The sequence below is a fragment of the Brachionichthys hirsutus genome, unplaced genomic scaffold (assembly GCF_040956055.1).
Source record: "Brachionichthys hirsutus isolate HB-005 unplaced genomic scaffold, CSIRO-AGI_Bhir_v1 contig_596, whole genome shotgun sequence".
Classification (NCBI taxonomy): domain Eukaryota; kingdom Metazoa; phylum Chordata; class Actinopteri; order Lophiiformes; family Brachionichthyidae; genus Brachionichthys; species Brachionichthys hirsutus.
Genome location: NW_027180568.1, coordinates 68,948 through 83,014, shown reverse-complemented (window position 1 = coordinate 83,014; position 14,067 = coordinate 68,948). Strand labels below are relative to the sequence as shown.

General features: G+C 49.4%; 1 pseudogene; it reads left to right on the top strand.

Moving 5' to 3' along the window:
- The first annotated feature begins 737 nt into the window (after positions 1–737).
- LOC137915996 (dystrobrevin beta-like) lies at positions 738–8,848 on the top strand (annotated as a pseudogene).
- Positions 8,849–14,067: the final 5,219 nt, after the last annotated feature.

Below are 14,067 nucleotides of genomic sequence, written 5' to 3'. Positions count from 1 at the left end.
GCGTTTGATGCTACCTGCTGGTCGACCTCAGGCAGCAGTCTGAGCAGCCTCTGCTGGCAGTCCGGCGGCAGGACGGAGAAGGTGTGCTTGTTGATAATCGCCCGCAGGTTGGTATTAACCAAGATGGAGTCTGGCGTTTCCACATCTATTTCACACTTGGTGCGTTTCAGCTGCCCTGCAACAAAAGAAGAAAGATAGCATCCAGAACCGTCTCTCTATGGAAAGGTCCAGTTAAAATAGCATAAATGCTACTTGTAGCATCACTACTGGGAATACGCCACACAAGGCTTTAGCAACACGACTGGTGTCGGTGCGCTGGTGGGCCTTGTAGACCAGGAACTCTTCCTTTAAACCGCTGACGCCCGACTTACCCGCACTGAGACGACCTGACCTCTGGGAAGCCTTCCTCGTGACAACTGGCAGGCACAGGTCTGCTGGGAAGGAAGGGCAGGAGCCTCAGTGATGTCACCACTTCCACAGAGATGCTGCTAATTGTATTAATAAATGATGTGTGGCTGAATTCTTGCGTAGCACCATCAGTTCAGTTAAATCTAACGTCAAGTCTGTGCGATCGGCCTCCCACCCGTCTTGGTAGCGACGTCCGCCATGATGGTTTTCAGGAGCCGTCGGGGGCTGGACAAGGTTGGCATTCCTCCCTGCCTCTGTAACCGGTGTGGTTTACTTCTGCGTTGTGTATTATTTCAACCGATTATTTTAATGCCTTTTCTTTCAGGAGCTCAGAACTTTGACGTGATCCGACTGTCCACGTACAGAACCGCCTGCAAGCTCCGGTTTGTGCAGAAGAGATGCAACCGTGAGACTTTCCTCTTCTGTCTGCCCCCTTGTTGTGTAGACCCGTTGCTCTGGATCGATTCCGGCCCGATTGATCTCTTTCCACTCCCCCCGCAGTTCACCTGGTGGACGTCTGGAACATGATCGAAGCCTTCCGTGACAACGGCCTCAACGCGCTGGACCACAGCGCTGAGATCAACGTGTCACGGCTGGAGACCATCCTGTCTTCCATCTACTACCAGCTCAACAAGCGGCTGCCCACCACCCACCAGATCAACGTGGAGCAGTCCATTGGGCTGCTGCTCAACTTCATGGTGGCGACCTACGACAGGCAAGGCGGGGGGGGTTGGCATGGAGGAGGACGCTAAATCGGTCTGTGTGTCTTTTGTTAGCTACGATGGACACGCAGCATCCTGCAGCTTGGAGCTTTTATGATCGATCGCCGTTTTTGGAACTCGTGTGTTCCGCTCATTTAACCCCCCCCCCCCCCGCTCACTTAGAGTTCCTCTTATCTGTTGCCTCTAGCGCCGCTGCATCGCTGGGATACCTGCGATCAGAGGAAGGAAGCTGAATCTGACCGGTTCTGCTCGTTTCTCTCCTCGTGCAGTGAAAGCCACGGGAAGCTGACCGTCTTCTCCATGAAAGCCATGCTGGCAACGATGTGCAGCGGGGAGATCGTGGACAAACTACGCTGTGAGTTCATTTCTGAAGGCATCAAAGACGTGAAGAAGCTTCAAAGTAGATTTAATCTGTGAGGATACCAAAGGAGCCATTACTAAAGGAGTATATATATAGTGTTCAACGCTCCTGCCATGCTCCTGTAATAATAGCGTTATGTTTCTGTCTCTCTCTTTCCCACCACACGGGGGCGCTGTGTGGACATGTGGGGTTACGGATAAGCCTGTTGATGAATGACCTCTCTCATCTCCCAGACATCTTCTCCCAGATCTCCGACTCCAGCGGAGTCATGATGTTCGTGAAGTTTGACCAGTTCCTGCGGGAGGTGCTGAAGCTCCCCACCGCCGTGTTCGAGGGCCCGTCCTTCGGCTACACGGAGCACTCGGTCCGGACGTGCTTCCCCCAGCAGGTATGGAGAGGCTGCTCGATCTTTGTCTCCTGCCGGGTCTCTGGCGTTCACATTAATGCACGTCTGCTTGTGTCCAGAAGAAGATCGTGCTGAACACGTTTTTGGACATGTTGATGGCCGACCCCCCGCCACAATGCCTCGTCTGGCTCCCTCTGATGCACCGACTCGCTAATGTTGAAAACGGCACCTTAACTTTTATTTTTAAGCATTTGTCATCATCTAATCAGCTGAAATACAGTCGTACAACATTCATAGTCTTCATCTGTGTGGATTTAGGCTCACAGATTGATCTGAGGGTTTTTTTTTTATTGTCCTAAAATCTTCCAGGTTTGACTTCGACCTCGCTGAGCCGGTTGTATCACAAATAGTCGAAAGAAAGTGAAATATTCTACCTCTTTCATTATCAGTATTAAAGTCAAACGAGTGATTTAGTGTTGGAGGATAGTTCAAGGGGGCGTGGCTGGCGATTGAAGACGCACTCCGATGATGTCGTCTCTCTCTCCAGTCTTCCATCCGGTGGAATGTTCTTATTGCCGGAGCGAGAGCATGATGGGCTTCCGGTACCGGTGCCAGCAGTGCCACGGATATCAGCTGTGCCAGAGCTGCTTCTGGCGCGGCCATGCCAACGGTCCCCATAGCAACCAGCACCAGATGAAGGAGCACTCGTCCTGGGTAAGTCACCAGCAAGGGGAGATGAACACAGTTCGGTAAAAAGGAGCAAACACCGACCGCCTACCTCTGTGTCCTTCCTCACAGAAGTCTCCAGCCAAAAAGCTGAGCCACGCCATCAGTAAATCTCTGGGGTGCGTGCCCATCGGAGAGCCGCCCCATCCTGTGTTCCCGGAGCAGGCGGAGCGACCCCAGGAGCCCGCCCACACTGTGTAAGACCGCTGAGCTGTAGCATGTTGGTGTCCGTGTTGCGTTTCGTTTGTCACCTCATTAACGGACAGAACGCCGCCCTGCTGTCAGGCCCGTGGTATGCGCGAATGTGGAAACTGATTTACTGCGTGACGCTCGCCCTCACCCGGCGATGGGACGCACGTTGTCGTCGTGTCCTCGGGCGAGACCCTTCACCCGCATTGGTCCGGAGGGCCGTTTCATTCATGCTAGATAACAGAGTTGTGCTGATTCCTGTCAGTGAAGAGGTTTCTTTATTTGCTGCGAGCCCTGAGGCGTCCGTCGGCGCCACCTGGCGAGGTTCCGGTCGGTGAGCAGTGATGGCAGATTCAGGCTAGAGTGTCTCGAGCCGGACAGGCGGGAGTCTCCCGGTTGCCTGATCCGGCGTCTGATCTTCAGACGGCGTGCGCCGCTTCTGGCACCTGGAAAGCTGCATGGCGAGCCGTGAATGAAGCTGTCAGGGAGGCTCTTGGGGGATTTGTGTTTTTATAGTTCTGTCTCAACACCTGTGAATCTTTGCTCCATCCTGCCTGCAGACTGACAAACAGTCCCGGAGTTGTAACTTTCTGACTGTTGATTGTTTCGGGTTTGGGTTGTCAGAAATCCGGTGAATGTATGGAGCAGTTTTAATCTCCCCGTCAGATGCTAAACACGAACCAGTTATCCAGATCACGCCGGCAGCTCCAGGCTTTAGTTTTTATTTTATTATACCAGAGGAAGAGTTGGTTTCGAGAGAGAGAGAGAGAGAGCGAGAGAGAGCAAAGTCGTCATTGAGTCACGTGACCGTTTCCGTGGAGACAGCAGCAGTGTAGTACATTGAGATGCTCGCCTGCTCAGTCGACGGCAGGACTGGAAGGAGCAGCGGTCGGATGTGTTCTCGCTCTTCCTGACAGCGGTGAGTTAACGCCGCTTCTCTCCGGAGACCTTGAAGCTGATTATTGTCTTTCAGTGATCAATTAAGGAGAGATCAATATTTCTTTCCGTGCAGACAGTGGAGGCGGATATAGACTTTTCCTGTCTTCACCAGCAGTGAACCAGTCTATTAGCAGGTCATAAACCCGAACCAGGAGACACATTTGTCTTCTTTAGTTCCTGATTTGGATCCTGAAGAAAACCTTCATCGGTCAAATCGAGTTTTTCTAGAATCGGGCTGTCGGCGTGTTCCAGATTCCAAGAGCAGGTTGTCGTGGTCCAGGGGTCACATGATGAGGGTCAGCCAATCAGGGTACTGATGCTTCCTGTAGTTTGTTTCTGATTTAACGTTGTGCCTTTTGGCTCCAGCTGATGTTTTGTATTTTGCAAAAAGATACGAGTTCCTAAAACGTGTATCTTTTTGGGGCTTTCTGTCGACTTTGTGTGACAGTTCTTTGTGCTGAACTTCAGTCCTGGAACCATGAGCGGATTTGTAATGGTTGCATGTTTGAATCTGTTGGATCCACACAGATGCAAAAACTAATATCAGTCATAAATGATATCCCCTGATGATTAAAGTTTGTTTGTTTGTTTTTCGAATATTTCAATATAACAATTAAGCAAAACACAGAAATACCCAACGACACCGGTGTGATCCGGATTCGGAGGGAGGAGCCACACGATCGGTCTGGTGACGCTTTGAAACACAAGGAGTTGTGAATTTGTGCTGTTTGCTTTCCTTTCTGTTGGCTCATTCCTGGGAGGGGGGGATTTCAAAATGCGAGCGTGTCTTTAAAAAGAACAAATAACTCTGCAGAGGATTTTAATGCATTTTGAAGAGAAGTCTGTTGTGTTTCCTGCAGCAGAATAACTCCCAGAGGGAAAGGAAGCGATGTTCTGACAACACGTTTCTCCTCAGTCTGGACAGAAATAGTCCCATTTTGACCGAATCTGCCTTTTATGTAATAATTAGCACTTTAAATAAAACACAATCAAGGTTTAGGCTGCACCAGCGGATCTGGTGGCTGTGCGGCGTCCTGAGTGGTTAGATGTTCGGATGCGATAATGAGTCAGGGGTCCGTGGTGGGTTCGGCTGCCCGATGGACCCCCCCCCCCCCCGCTTTGTTTACCCTCCCACAATGTCACCTTACTGGCTCCTCGCACACTTCCAGTTTAATTGGGTTTCTTTTGCTGCTGTTGCTGCTCTTGAATTAAATAACCCTGAAAAGACATCCCGGACATGTCGGCCAGTTGTCGCCTGTTTAGTCGTAATCTACGGCGTATTCCCTGCTGGCGGCGCCGCGGGCCTCTGCAGAATTAAAGCCTGTAATCTTGTCTTTTAGTCAGCCGAAGCCAGCGGCTGACAGCATGAACGACACAATGCTCATGTCCTCCGGGGCACCCACTCCCACTAAAAGGTAAGCCCCCCCCCCCCCTTTCTGATGATGCAGACCTCTGTACAGGTTACTCCAGGTCGCACACATCATTCTGATCACCTCAGGGTTGAGTTGGCGCTCAGACGAGCCGCGTGTCTTTTTTCCACTCTTGTGTTCTTGCATTGCCTCCATGAGAGTATTTTTAGAGTAGAATTTGTTCCGCTGTTGTAAAGAATGTGTAAAGCGCTCCTACTTAAAGGAATGACAAATGGATGGCGATGGAGCCGGAGCGCTCGGATGGATCGCTTTCTATTGGCTGGGGCAGCGATGGAGTTGACTTGAAGGAGTTCTGAACTGAATCTTTAAACGAGCAAACCTTTCCAAGCTGCTTGGAATAGGCGAGCCATGCGTTTTGTGTCTTCACCGACGGCTTGTTGATCTGCTTCGTGAAAGAGTTTCCAGAAACGTTGAGTGTTTATTTTGAGCTTGGCGCATCGTGGATGTTGATGCAACAGCTTCGGAGCCAGATTGGGCTTAATAGTCTTAATCATCGCCCGCTCTCCGGTCTGATGGCGTCCAGCGCTGTTCCAGCATGTGTCCCGTCGTCTGTCGCCTCACTCACGAAAGTCTGATGCTTCATTTGGCATTATCCGCCTGCGCTGAAATGGCCAAGACAGGTGTGGGCGTATCCAGAATTCACCTCATTGTAATGATCTCACTGATCTCAGACCGTCCATCAGCGCTCACACCTCCATTACCTCCATTACTGTCATTCATCCTATCCAAACGTTACTTTTTTTTTTTATTTACAGTTGTGTCCAATGTCTGATGAGTGTCTCTGTCTCTGGCTTTGGACAGTGTCTTGGAGAGTCCCAGCCGGCTAGATGAAGAGCATCGCCTGATCGCTCGCTACGCCGCCCGCCTGGCAGCCGAAGCGAGCAACTCCACAGTGAGTGTCTGGCAGGACGCCCCCCCCCCCCCCCCCCCCCCGGGGTGGGCTTCAGTCAGCCCGCATTTCACGTTGAATGAGTAGACGAGTTATTCTTAGGCTGTGGGGGTCGAAGGCAACTTTACAATTGGACTGAAAGACGGGCACAGCGTAGGACGATTCAGGAAAGGGAGGATGGCTGCTGGTTTTACAGCAGTTTGCTTCAAGATGATGAAACGGGAGGAAGCGGCACCGATTTAAAGAATCAGTCGAGTCATTTCCGCTTCACCTTCACGCTTATGGAAGTAATTTCTGCAGCTTCTCAGTTAAACAATAGAACAGTCTCCGAAACAACCTGACAGGGCAGGGCAAGCACGGTGGCGCAGCGGTAAGCGCTGTTGCCTTACAGCAAGAAGGTTTGAATCCAAAGGGGGGGGGGGGGGGGCTGTCGTTGCTGCACGCTGTGGTCAGGAGGTGGTGCTGAAACCTAATTTTAAATGCCATTACGTGATTCTTTTCAGCAACATTGTCCGCCGTCAGATCTGAGCTTCAACTTTGATGCCAATAAGCAGCAGAGACAGCTGATCGCCGAGCTGGAGAACAAAAACAGGTACACAAAAATCCGTGTTTTATTCCTTTATGGGTAAAGTATTACGTTTGTAAACTATAGCATTCTCTTCTATTCAGGGAGATTCTCCAGGAGATCCAGCGGCCGCGTTTGGAGCACAAGCAGGCCTCTCAGCCGACCCCAGAAAAAGCCCAACAGAACCCGACCCTTCTGACAGAACTGCGGCTCCTCAGGTACCGTCTGCCTCCAGCAGCGTCCTCTTCACGAGTGTCAGTAGTGAAGCCATTTGAGCTGATTATATAAATGTAGACTCTGCTAATTCAGGAAGGCGTTTTTGAGTTAGCTTTGCGTTTGTGGGGAATGCCGCTGGTAAATTATTTTGTGACCGTCAGAACACACTGAACTGTGTCCTCATCCTGCAGACACAGGAAGGACGAGCTGGAGAGACGCATGTCGGCGCTGCAGGAGAGCCGACGGGAGCTGATGGTGTAGCTGCAGGGCCTCATGAGGCTGCTGAAGGTGAGACCCTCACCTGTTCCCTGCAGGCGGAGATCATGTGAATCACAGGGCGGCGTGCAACAGAAGACGCGTGCCGTATCGTGCATGCAGAAATCCTTTCTTCCTCTTTTCTCTGCCTTAATTCTCTTGCTCTCACTCTTCTTGCCCTCTTTCACTGCTGTCATTTGCTGGCTGATAGGATGAGGAGCAGAAACAGGCTGTAAGTTGTCCTTCATTCAGTTTGCAAGGCTCAACAAGACCGATTAATGAACTTTTTTTGGGGGGGTCAGACAAGTTGAGGGGAGAGGTTTTTTTTGTTAGCCCACATGTCGGGTACCTGCTCCCCTCATCAGCGCTAACGACAGTGAGACGGGTCAGGATAGATAGCTGGACCGGTCTCAACAGAACCAGGAGGCGGAGCTAACCTCGCTGTGGTGTCGAATGTCGTTTCTGACTGTTCTGTCATTTTGTTTGATGTGTTGCAGTCCCAGTCCGGAGGCTCCCCCCATTCCTCCCTGAGTCACGGTGCGAGCTGCTCCATGCCCATGCCCATACGCTCCACCTCGGCGGGGTCCACTCCGACGCACACGCCCCAGGACTGCCTGGCGGGGGTTGGGGGGGACGTGCTCGAGGCGTTCGCTCAGGGTGGGGGCAAAAGATTTTTCGTGATAAAACGCGTCCATGAGAAGCAGTGTTTTTTTTGTCGTCCGGGTGTTTGTAGGAGCAGCCCATGGTTTTAATCCGGCGCGCACCTGTGTCTTCCAGGTGTGCCTAGAAACCTCCGGAATGACCTCTTAGTCGCTGCCGACTCGATCACAAACACGTTGTCGTCGCTGGTCAAGGAGCTCCACTCAGATGAGCTTGTTTTAACCAGCTGGTCCATGCCGCCATTCACCAATGAGCTCATTAATAAAGTTATCTGCAACAGGAAGTGATTCTTCTTCTTCTCTGGACGTGGTAGCATAGATGCCACAGTGGCATGCTGCTACCCTCTACTGGTTGTTATTAAATAATAAATAATGCTTGATTTTACATAGCGCTTTTCTGGACACCCAAAGACGCTCCACGCTGTGCATTATTCATTCACACCATACCTGGTGGTGGTAAGCTACTAGCCACAGCCACCCTGGGGCAGACTGACAGGAGCGAGGCTGCCATTTGCGCCATCGGCCCTCCTGACCACCACCAACATTCACTCTCTCACAACAGTCACACAGGCAATGTGGGTGAGGTGTCTTGCCCAAGGACACGACGACAGCGGACACATGTGCCGGAACCAGGAATTGAACCGCCAACCTCTCGATCATAGGACGACCAGCTCAACCACCTGCGCCACCGTCGCTGAGATGACCTCCATCCCTCAGGGTCACAGATAAAAGATCTGTCAGCAGATTTTTCTGAAGCCGAATCAGAATCTTATTTTACCGAAATGATATAAGTGCCAAATAAAAAGGCAGCTGGCTACCGTTAACGAACCCCACATCCTGCTTCAGATGCGTTTTTGAGACGTTTCTTCCTATATATTTTTTTTTACAGTGGATGATGGCGGCGATGAAGAGGAGACCAACATGAGGAACGGTGGAGACAGAGGTACGTCTGCTGATGGTGAGCTATGACAACGCAGCAACACGTGGCCCCGCAGCCATTTATTCCTCTTCTGCTGATTAATATCAGACTCTGTGTGCCCTTTGTGTTTGTCCGTTCACAGTGAGAGTACCGAAGCACTGACGATGAAAACACTGCCCAGTCCGCTCACCAGTGGCCCCCGGCATTAGCACGTAGAGTAATGCATGCTGTAACCCAACAGGATTTCACTGTGTGAACCCCCCCCCCCCCCCCCCCACACCTTGCAGGTAGAAAGTTGTGTCTAATTATCGAGTGTGTGTGTCGTCCTGTGAACAAAAGCTGCTGTAATGACCCAGCGAGTTCCCTCGTGGCTGCTGAGAGGCTTGCTGTGTTTCGCCCCAACTGTCCCACTGCAGCAGAGCATTCTGTAAATACGGCGCGCACGACACACGGGAACGTCCCGGCGGGAACGTCGGGAACGTTCCCTGTCGTTGCTTTGTGTGAGTAGTGCTAGGTTTGTTTTTGTTGTTGTAGATTTGTTTTTTGCATGAAGTTGCACTTGTGTTGGATGTAAGCAGAGTAAGATGAGCTGCCGGCGCTTCATTGGTTCATGAGGTATCAGGCGTGTGTTTACTTGCTCATCCAGACTCATAGTATGTGAAACCAGACTTCTCACCATCCAGGAAGTCCCCGCCCCCCCGACTGGCAAATATCCTTTAATGTTGACAAAATGTAATTGAAATATATATATATTTTTTTCCATAATTTGGACAATTTTTGGTCTCATAATCTCAGTTATGAGATCCTTTCTTATACATGAGAGTCTAAAAAACAACAACCAATTTTCTCGTCATTTTGAAATGTTTTATCATTATTTCTTTTCAAAACCGTTTCTCATGATGAGATATTTTCTCATTACTACAAGAGCCTGTATCACTTCAAATTACAAGATCTTTTCTGACAAGATTCGTCACATAGTTACGAGACTTTTCTTATTGTGATGATTTTATCATCCATACAAGAATGTTTTCTCATAATTATGGGCTCTAATCCATAAATTAGCAGTCATATTTATAATCGCATCCATCTTATGGTGAAATAGAACATGAAACTGAACTTGTAATCATAGATGAGTTATTGAATGGCTGAAAATATTGATTACTGTTATCACCATGGAGATGGAAAGCATTCCTGCTGTTTTCATGATAATATTGTTTATGTGAATCCTGGAATCGTCTTTTAGTCCAATAAGAAGACCACTGGTATTGGAGTACTGTGTGCCTGTAAACACACCCAGATTGAAATGCTACTATTACTACTAGATGCAACTAAGAGGGCTGCCAGGTTAAGACTAAAAAACTAAACAACCTCTTGTCTCCATGGAAACTGAACTCACCTGACCAGCTGGTAGCCGTGGCATTTATTTTCACACCTGGTGCTGACGTCTGTCCTGAGATCAGCTGATCCGTTCTTTCGTGTAAATTCTAGATTTACACGAAATAATTGAGAAGCACTGGTTTATAGTGATGGTGTTGTTAGTTTTGTACACAAAAAGTCGCTAAATAAGGTAAATACTTTGTTTACTCAGTCAGACGTGTGAACGCAGCTTGGGCGCTTGTGATTGGATGCTAACACCGGGTCCGAACCGGACCTCTTTTACATTTGTATCTTCTGGTTCAGCGTTTTTTTTTGCCAGTGTGATGAATATCTGGGTGGGGGGGTTGATGGTAAAATGTGTTTTCAGGATTTGTGTTCTTGAGGCGGAGCGGGGGGAACTGACGCTCAGCCTTTTCCATTTGTGCCAAACTGCTTGCGGACATTGTGCGTCATACAGGTAAAATATCTCTGCATTAGTCTGTTGTTGTTGTTTATTCACAGAGCAGTTCAAGCGTAATAGTGGGTAAAGACGGGAAATACATTCCAGACCTGCTGGCGGACGCTCGCTGCCATCTAGCCAACGTGGAGGCAATACTGTAAACCTGTCAGACCAAACCCGGGGTGAAACATCCACCTTCATTTGTATAGCCTCCCCCTTGTTGTTATTTATCTGTGTGTGTTCTGTATTTGTTTCTCATGTTGATTTTACAAGTCCTAGTTTTTAATGTCACGACGCCACTGTCTTTTGTAAATAACTGAAATGTGAGATATATTAAAAAAATATTTAAAATATGGATTTTATCGGTGCATTTGTTTTTAACGTTCATTTCCCCTCAGTGTAATGTTAAAGGAACAGTTCACCTAAAATGATTGGTGAACTCTCCTTTTAATCTTAACGTGGTTCTTGCTTCAGAAACTGCATCGATCTATTATTGATCTGTAAACACAAACGACGCCGTCAGCCTTTGCCTCCTACCTAGGTGGGTTGAGGTTGAGTCTCTTCTTCATCCTCCTCCTACGTGGGCGTCCAGGGCATCACGCCACTGTAGGTTGTGTGGCACGCCGCCGCCGCAGGCTGCTGTCCTTGCGTGAACCGCTCAGTCTCACGGACTCTGAGATCACTCCAGATCAATGAACCGGCACATATTTCCCCTCCTCAATCTGCCGTCCATCTGGGCGCTGATCTCCGCCTGGTGGGAGTGTGGGAGAAACTGGTTGGAGTGGGAGGAGTCAACATCGGGCCCCTCTGGAAAATCAAACCAGAAGATCATCTTCCTGCTCCACATCCACTCTGGTCCAGGGTCAAAATCCAGATCCTCCAGATTCTCTTTCTCAAGAAAATTGACCAGCATCTCAAAAACATCTGGAAACTTTCTGAGGACAGTAAAACGCAGTACTGCAAAATACACGAATGGCCCGAGGCTGCTTCGGGCCCCTCAGCCACCAGGGGCCCATAAACGCAGCAAATAAAAACGGGACGTCTCCTCGGGTTCCTGTTCTTGACATCAGATCATTAATAACACCTGTTTTACTTTGTACCTGCATGCTGTGATCCATCAGGTACCAGCAAAACATCGGTTTATTCAAATATTTAAAAAGGAATACTTGATTTGGGTCGATAAAGAAGATTGACAGGTGAGTTTATCACAAGTCTTTCTTAGAAGTACTTGTTTACTTGTACTAAATACATTTTTTATTACGATTTGTGTCGCAGCAGGTCAAGCCTCCAGCTGAGGGTCACAACTGTCAAGAATAGCTGAGCATAAATTGACCAATCAGGGCAGAGCAGTAATGTGATTGGTGGTGTGATCAGCAGTCTCTAACTGTACCCGGCTTGTTTCTACCTTCCATTAAAGAAGATTTGTCATTTTTCTTATGGAAAATTGATCTCTTTTTTAACGATTTGCGCGGGAACACTTCTCAGATCACTCTTCTGGATGTTTCTGCATCGTTTCGGTGTTTCGGTGTTGGTGCAGATGAAGCTGTCGGGTCAGGAGGTCATGATAAAGTTTTTTATTGCTGGTCTTGCATCTCCTCCCCCTGCAGTCGGCGGGGTTTAGGACCCTGCGTGCGCCTCCGACCGTCTGCAGGCCCCTGCAGTGAGAGCGGTGCATCTGGAGGAGACCTGGCCGGCTGGGGAGGCGGAGGACGGGGAGAGAAGAGGAAGGAGGCTCCGGGAGCAAGAGAGACGGAAAGGGTCAGGCCTGGGACTCGGGACAAATCGGGTAAGGAGCATTTAAAGGCGTTCTACGCGGCGCGCTGGCGCGCAGCGTTTTACGCGGTACGGCGGCGACCAGACCGTGAAGGAGCGGAAGGCGCTCGGTGAAAGGAGGAAATCTGCTTCTGCAGATTGCGACGTGCATTTCAGCCTGATTTAAGCAGCACAGAACCAGAACCGATATTTGGACCCGCGCGTATTTGGTCTCCGGTTTCACCCTGCAGACCCTCCCGTTGTCTAAAAGTTTATTTTTGACGCACGGCTAAAAATAAAGGCATGGCATGATGCGGGCTGTGGTTGTAGCCTGGTGGAAATGCAGTGACTGATCGATTATCCAGCGTCCTGATGTTTGGAGCAGCGGCTCGTTAGGCCTCCGAAATCAATCGGAACCGGCTGTCATCGATCTGGATTCCACCTCCAGAGGCCGTCCTACACGGTTTTTAGACGCATTTCTCCTGCGTGCTGAGCGCCGACTGCTGCATTTACGCAAATCCAGATGTTTAAGATAGAAGTAGAATTAAAAGAAAAGAAAAATGCATCCCTAAATTACTTTGGATTCATTTCTGCTGCGCAGTAGAGGCCACTTCAGTCGGCCACTGTACATGCATCATGCATGTGCAGTGGCCCCGGCCCTATAGGCGGCCATACGGTGTCCTATAGTAGCCTGTGAGGCTCCTATACGCGTGTCCAACAAAAGGAAAGCAGAAACAGCCTCTGGAAGCACCAAATGTTTCAGGACTTGTCATAACACCGCTGTGCTCCTCTGTCTGCAGGACACAAGAAGGACCATCTCTCATTTCTTTAGTTTCTTTTGAGTTGATTTCCCACATCAGCCCCACGGATCATGCCGTCCAACGCCGTCACCAACAGCAACACGGACTTCACCGACTCGCCCGGAAGCAGAACGGTAGGTGATGTCACGGCAGAGGCTCACCTGAAGCTCAGGTGTCGCTTGGAACAGCGGGACAGAGGTTAGATGATGACGTCGTTGTCTGTTTGGAGGGAGGGGCTAAATCACAAGTTGTAGTTGATGCATATTTAGTCAAATTAATGTTTGGAATTTAGATTTGTAAGCAGATTAATCTGGACTGGATAAATCTGTGTCTGTGATTTAAAGCGTTTCTAAACCAAATATGGACAAACGCAGGACGGGAGAAAACAGGAAGTGAACTTGAACCAATCAGGTGGCCTTACTTTACGTGGGATGAGGCTGATTTGAATAGAGTGACATCATCAATGATGCCAATCAATGACGCGTACTCGAGGTAGGATGCGGTCTGAGGACTGGTCCATCAATAATGTACATTAAGCACACATCAGAGCCTGATCTGGATCTGTTGATCTAGAATGTTGTAAGATTTAATCCAGACTGACACCAGATCAGAGCGGAGCTGAAACTGATCCAGGAGTCAGATTTATCTTCCAAAGTTCCTGATCTGGATCCTGGAGAAAACTTCTACCAGTGAAATGCAGTCTGTCTAGAATAACTATCGGACTATTAACGGGACCGATGTGATCCAGATTCTCCTGGTCCAGGAGTCACATGATGAGGGTCAGCCAATCATGGGGCCGGTGAATTTAGGGGACATCCTGGAGGTGGACTGAGCTGTCGCCGGCGTTCAGAGACTCGCTCGAGTGAAATGAATCCCTGTAGTGAATATTGGTGTGTTGCATTTCACGATGAAGAGATGAAGACGACCTCATCATCAGTGTGTGAAGCTGCAGCGTCACCCGGGCTGCGTCACGTGACATCTGTAATGGTTGTCGGTGACGTGGGCGTTGGCTGCTGGTGGAATGGCGTGTGTGTGTGTGTAGGGGGGTGGTTGTCCTCTTCTTCCATGTTCCCAT